The following is a 7,249-nucleotide window of genomic DNA, read 5'->3' as shown; positions in this document are numbered from 1 at the left end:
AATATGAAAACTCTAAGAATCAAAAATAAATCTAGGAATTAAAAACACTGTAACAAAGATGAAGTATGTCTTTGTCAGGCTTATCAATAGAGTGAACATGGCCAAGAACAGAACCAGTGAATTGGAGGAAATGATAAAAGAAGCTTCCAGAACTAAATGCAAAGAGAACAACTGAAAAAGAACAAAATATCCAAAAACTGTTAAACAATTACAAAAGGGGCAACACTCATACAGAGAGCAAAGAGAATGTTTGAAGTAGTAATGACTGAGAATTTTCCAAAACTGAAAATAGACACCAAACCACAGATCCAAAAAGTTCAGAGAACATCAAGCAAAATAAATACCAAAAAAACTGCTATGCAGGCGTATCATTTTCAAATGGCAGAAAACTAAAGACAAAGAGGAAACCTTGAAAAGAAGTCAGAGGATAAAACAACAACAAACACCTGTGGATCAACAAGGATAAGAATTACATCAGACATCTCAGAAAACATGCAAGTGAGAAGAGACTGAAGTAAATTACTGAAAAAGTTTAAAGAAAAAACCTCCCACCCACCTAGAATTCTGTATCTAGTGAACTTAATATATATAAATGAAGGCGAAATAAAGATTTTCTCAAACAAAAAGTGAGGGAATTTGCCACCAGTAGACCCGCCTTGCAAAAAATGTTAAAATATGTTTTTCAGCAAGAAGAAAAATGATGTGGAAGGTCACTAGAAAATGAATAAATAAAAATTAAATTACTAATTGCAGGTGTTATGTTGAAACACTATTGATTTTTATATGTTGAGCTTGAATCCAGCTACTGATAACCCAAACTCAGTTAATAATTCTAAATGTGTTGTCTTCAGATTCTTTTGGGTTTTTAAAATAATGTAAAAAATATTTTACACTAGGTGGATGGGCAGTGGGTCCAGTGGGTCCTTAAACTCATCTTATCAACATTTCCCAGTTCCAGATGCATAATCTGGAATAAACTGATAGACCCATTATGTTGCCTCCAAATAATAAAGTTCTATGTTTGATAGCACAATAAGGTGGCTGTAGTTAACGACCATTTATTGCATATTTCAAAATAGCTAGAAGAAAAGATTTGAAATGTTCCCAACACAAATACATCATAAATGCTTGAGGTGATGGATAGCCCTGTTATCCAGATTCAATCATTCTACATTGTGTGCTTGTACCAAAATATCACATGAACTTCATAAATATGTACAGCTGTTATATATTCATAAAATTTAAAAACAAAAACTACAAGGAAGAGGATGAGAAGGATAATATACCTCCCAATGCAAAATAGATGTTACAGTCAAATTCTGTAATTTGAGACTTAGTAAAAGGATTATATAAAAGCTATGGGCAGGGTTTATGGGGAAATCACAAGCAATAGGGCAGCACCACAGGGTGGCGATGCCATAATCAACGTGGCATTAGGGGTCCAGGATCTCATGCAGATTGGAGGGGCAAGGGAAGGAGTGGTTATCAAAACCCAGGTAAGAGAGGTCTGTGCAAAGATAGCTGTAATGGATGCAGCCAGCTTGGGCACAGCACAGGGAAGAAAATAGGGGAATAAACTCCATCCTCATTCCCTTTCTCCCTTTGGTCTCATTCCAGGACTCCCATGAGCTATACCCAAGCAGAATGCAGTGGGCAGCAGAACCTTTGACGCAGCCCATGAGGGCGCCGACAAGGCAGAGCACATGGAGAGTCGGTAGGGAAATGCCACATGCACAATTCCCCTCACTTGCCTTTTGACTCTGAACTCATGGTAACCCAGTATCTGATGAGCAGGTGTTCCTTTACAGCTAATGAATTCAGAAGAAATGATAGAATTAGAATACTTGCTTTCTGAAACCCCTAATGAAATAATGGATGCAGGCAATGGTCATCATTGGCAGCTAAAACTATTATTTGATAGGAAATTTTATAATGGATAGATCATCCTGATAACATCTGAACCCACAGATCAATATTAACATCAAAAAAAGGAGACAGACAATAGGCATCTCCTGATGCAATATAATAGCAAGTAAACACACTACACAGACAGCATTCCTACCCGAAATATTGAGCCTGAGTCTAATCAAGACCATACTTTACTACAGGTTATATGAAATAAAAAGGACAGAGGAATGTGTTAAACACTCCAGGGCTGCAATCAGCAATATCTAGACTGTGGGATATTCCATAGGGCAAAGAACCCAGTTTCATTAATAGATACCTTGTAAGATGTAAAAATAGGGAAAGAGACACCTTCAGATAGATTTGAGACATAACCAAACTATGTCTGAACCTTTTGTGAAACCCAATTCCAACCAACCAGCTGTAAAAAAATTTTTGATGTGAATTGAGCCGTTTGAATGTCGACTGGATAACTTGGTTATAATAAAGAATTATTGTTTAAAATAAGATCTGAAATTATTTAGAAAAAAATTTTAGGTGCTACACTAGTTAGACTGGTTGTTTTTAATTATAAGAAATACTTTTTAGGCTGGGCATGGTGGCTCATGCCTGTAATCCCAGCACTTTGGGAGGCTGGGGTGGGTGGATAACTTGAGGTCAGGAGTTTGAGATCAGCCTGGCCAACATGGTGAAACCCCATTGCTACAAACAAACCAACAAACAAAAAAACCCAGAAAAATTAGCTGGGCAAGCTGGGTGTGGTGAGTCATACCTGTAAACCCTCACTCTGGAAGGCTTCATTACCTGGATGAGTGTATTACATAATAAATTTGAATAATGGTAGTCTTCTTCCAAATGGCAAAAAGCAAGCTAGTTGATTTGTCAATTTTGAATTTAAATGTTTTGACTGCTTTTCAACAAAAAATTCAAAGAGTAGCATACTAATATTAATGGAAATATGGAGTATATTTAATTGGCATGATTTTTTCATGGATATGTGTGCTTCATTTGATCTTCTATTATATGTAGCTTGTGATCACATTTTCTGTTGGTTAAAGTTGTTCCTAGCTTATGTGATAGAATTAAATATATTCTGTGTAAAAAAAAAAAAAAAAAAAAAAAAGAATTACTATTGACTTTCAGGTATAAGTAACAGTAGTATTATGCTTATGCTTTTTAAAAAACAATGTGTTTTCGAGATGAAAACCATAGGATTTGTGTATGATGTCTAATAATTGACCAAAAATAACTCAGTGGGGAGTGTGGAGCAGGTGAAGAAATGAATGAAACAAGATGGACCATGTGTGGGCAATTTTGAAGCTAGGTTATTAGTACACACAAGTTTGTTATGCTAGTCTCTCTACTGTGTATATTTTATTTTTTCCATAACAAAATATGTAGGGAAAAATTGCACACAGAGGATATGAACTGTCTGTTACATAATCTCATGAACCATAATCAGCATTCAGGGACAGAGGGAAAGCGAGAGTTCTTGGGAGTTGGAAATGTCTACTCTGGAAGAACTGTGCTCATCACAGACTCCCAGTCCCTGCAAAGCTGTTCGCATCTCGGAGGTCCGTCAAGAGAACAGAGAATCCCCAGTGACAGAATGAGACTGACTGGGATTAAGCTTCTCCGTAAAAATCGAGAGGTCATAGTTAGGGGAGTAAATATGAAAATGCCCACTCAGTCACTGGATTTGGCAATGGGATAGGAAGCAGAGCAGGAAGTATATTACTTCAATTGTGAAGTTAATGTATTATTCATTGGTACAGAAAAGGCATTTGGGAAGGTGATCAGATGCATACGCTTTATAAAGTCATGTGCTCAGAAAACTGTAAAGAGTAGATATTTTCCTCATTTTGACACGATTTTATAACAATATAAACAGCTGAAAGGAATAAGCTCATCTGTGTGCATGCACCTAAGAGAGAGAATGCTGAGTTCATTTATTTATTTTTTAAGTCAACACATTTTTATTCAAGGAATTCCATGTTATAATTTCCTCCACTGCCCATCAAGGTCAATTTAGATTCTCTAAACAGGCGGAATCAAAATGTATCTTCAAAAACTACCTTTAAGTTAGCCTTTTTAAATGAAACTGATGCTTATTTTAATCCAGTTGTCTTGTCAGCCCACAAGTCTTTTATTTTGGCTTTTGTCACCTCCTTTTAACATAGACATACTGACAAAGACTTCAAAATTCAGCAAGAATCTTTGGGATCTGATTTCTTCCTCCAATTTACTTTAGGGTCCTTTTTAGTGTAGGTGGATCTGCCTGATTCTCAATTTCACACTCTCTCTAAACATGAATGAGTTCAAATCATATTCATTCCTAAGCAATCACACTCAAGAATAGTACAGATGTGTGGAAGATGCTAATACCTAAAATAAAAAAGTAAATTATCAGGTCTTTCATATATCTAGTAGCTGTCTTTTTCATACTTTGAGCATCTGTCTTATAGTTCTTTCCCACAGATCTAACCATAGTCCTGTGAGTAAAGTAAAACCACAGAGTTACTCTATGAGGTGTTTCCAACGAAGTGCAGGATACAGGAAAAACCCTATTAGGATAGACCACAACAGAATATCGAGTTTAAAAAGCAAGTTACCAAATGTCACTTATGTAAAATTTATGAATACACTAAAAAATGAACTGCATCAATGTTTCTTTCTTTCTTTTTTTTTTTTAGGAATCTCTTACCCTCCTAAAATTATCAAAAATCCAAAGACATTTATTTCATTTCGGTTGTACTGAGAAAGGTGGAACCACTCAACCTGTTGGAATAACTAAGATTTCCCTGAATTTTTGTACCTGTGAGATAGAGGTAAGTATCTTTTTCTGAGAGGAGCACTTAGGAGAATACGGATAGGATTTGTGACAAAATCATGGGGGAGACATTACGACATTTTTTTCAAACATGTTGAAAACCAAACCACTAGCTTCCAAACTCTAAGGCCATGAGTGACAGATGAGGTTGCTCAGAGGTTTTTCTGGTTAGGCAGAGTAGTGGGAGCTCTGCTTCTTGTTAGGGTGTAAAAGGTTGCAAAAAGCTGTTGCTTGCAATATAATAATGAGGAAAACTGAATTTTGTTCCAATCATCACACATGACAACCAGCAGAGACCTGAAAATGCAAAGAAGTCTAAACGCACAACATTCTAGGGCTCTCCCTGTCCAAGGCAATAATACCTGCAACTCCTTTTATCTCTGGGGTGTGGTGGGAAGAACGAGTCAGCCATAAGCAGGGAGGACTTGGCTCTTGGCTGAGATAAGAGGAAACCAAAGAAATCATGGAGGGACCCTGTAGGCCAGTGTGATGGATTCAAACCCAGAAGCACCCCCAAAGTACACTCATCTACATGCGCCATAAATCGTTTCCTTCAGACTTATCATCTCAAATACAGAGTGATGGCTGGACACTTGGGACAGGGTAAAACGGCACAGAGAGAGGTCCGAGTAGGAAGCTGGGGGAGGCTGCAACATGGAGTTCTTCCAAGACACAGGAAGCAAGAAAATGAAAGAGAAAGTTTAGGGAGACTTCAGAGTCTTAGGTCCCAATTCCTAATGAAAGGAGACCCCTGACTGCTACCTTTGAAATATATGAAACCTGTGGTAAACTGAAATTAATTAGATCTACAGCCCAGACCAGAACCAGCTCAACTCCAGATTGAGAGGAAAATAGAATTACATTATTGTAAGTTTCTTATACTTTTTATTGAGGTTTCACAATACTATTCAAAGATAGACTGTGCTAAGTTAAAAATCCACGACTTACAGAGACAACAGACAAAAATCACCAAGTACTTTGAGATCGAATAATACACCTTTAAATAGTCTATGGTCAAGAAGGAGATCCAAAGGAAATTTCAAAAAAATACACATGGAATTAAATAAAAATAAAAAGACAATAGATCAAAATACGTGGTAAGTAGCTAAAGAAGAGCTGAGGGGGATCTTACAGTCCTAAATGCTTATGTTAAGGAAAGAGGAAAAGACTCAAAACAGTAAGTTCTTATCCTTAAAAAAAACTAGAAAAAGAATAGCAAAACAAGCCCAAAGCAAGCAGGAGGAAGGAACTCATAAAGATGAGAGCACATATCAAATAAACTGAAACCAGAAAAATAATAGAAAAAATTAATAAAACCAAAAGCTGCTTCTTCAAAAATATCAATGTCACTCTAGCAAGACTGGCAAAATTAAAACAGAAGAGACACAAATTAACAATATTAATAATAAAACTAAGGATATCACTACATAGCCCATAGCCATTAAAACGGCACAAAGGGAATATTATAATCAACTTTACGCTCATATATTTGAAAACATAGAAGAAATGGATCAATTGCTCAAAAAACAAAGATTATCAAAATGCAACTAACATGAAATAGGTAATCTAAGTCGTTCTAGTAAAGAAAACCATTAGAAAATGGAATTCATAATTTAAAAGCTCCTAAAAAAGATATGCAGCTCCATATCATTTCCCTGGAGATTTCTACCAAATATTTAAAGAACTGACAGACATTTTACACAATTTCTTCTAGAAAAATAGAAGAGAAAGGAATACTTTACAATTTATTTTACGAAGCTGACACCAAAACAAGGCAAAAACAGTACCAAAGAAGAAAAACAGACATTTTTCATAAAATTTGACACAAAAGCCATCAAGAAAATATTAGCAAATTAAACACAAAAATGTACAGAAACATTTTTTAAACAGTGATCAATTGTGATTTATTCCGGGAATGTAAGGCTGGTTTGCTATTTGCAATCAATTAATACAACCCATCATGCTAACAGGCTAAAGAAGGGAATGACACAAAAATGAATTTGACAAAATTTGGTATTGACACATGGTAGAAACTCCCAGAACTAGTAATACAGGAGAACTAAGTGATTTTGATAAAGAACACCTGCAAAAACCTACAGCTGACATCACACTTAATGGTGATAATCTGAATGTTTCCTTTCTAAGATCAGGAGCAAGAAGACAAGGATATCGGCTCCCAACACTTGTATTTAACATAATATTGGACGTTTTATCCACTGCAATAATGCAAGAAGAGAAAAGCAAAGACATGCAGAAGAGAAAGGAAAAGATGAAGCTACCTCCAACTGCAGATGGTATGATTGTCTTCATAGAATATTCCAAGGAATGTACAAAAATAAAGGTCCAGAACTAAAAGTCAGTTCAGCAAAGTAACGGAATACAGTATCAACACAAAAATATTAATTATATTTCTATATGCTAAAAATGAGCATGCAGAAACCAAAATTAAAAACACAATACCATTTACAATCACTCCAAAGAAAATGAAGTACTTAGATATAAACTCAACAAAAA

The 7,249-nt window shown here is 35.7% G+C and overlaps 1 non-coding gene across 1 annotated transcript; it reads right to left on the bottom strand.

Moving 5' to 3' along the window:
- Positions 1–4,357: 4,357 nt before the first annotated feature.
- LOC120368245 (small nucleolar RNA SNORA18) lies at positions 4,358–4,489 on the bottom strand. Its single transcript, XR_005582435.1, has one exon. It is a non-coding gene; the product is annotated as a small nucleolar RNA SNORA18 (small nucleolar RNA).
- Positions 4,490–7,249: the final 2,760 nt, after the last annotated feature.

Source organism: Saimiri boliviensis, chromosome 5, assembly GCF_048565385.1.
Source record: "Saimiri boliviensis isolate mSaiBol1 chromosome 5, mSaiBol1.pri, whole genome shotgun sequence".
In the NCBI taxonomy this organism is placed as follows: Eukaryota; Metazoa; Chordata; class Mammalia; order Primates; family Cebidae; genus Saimiri; species Saimiri boliviensis.
The sequence above is the reverse complement of the archived record's forward strand: the minus strand, read 5'-3'. Positions and strand labels throughout refer to the sequence as shown.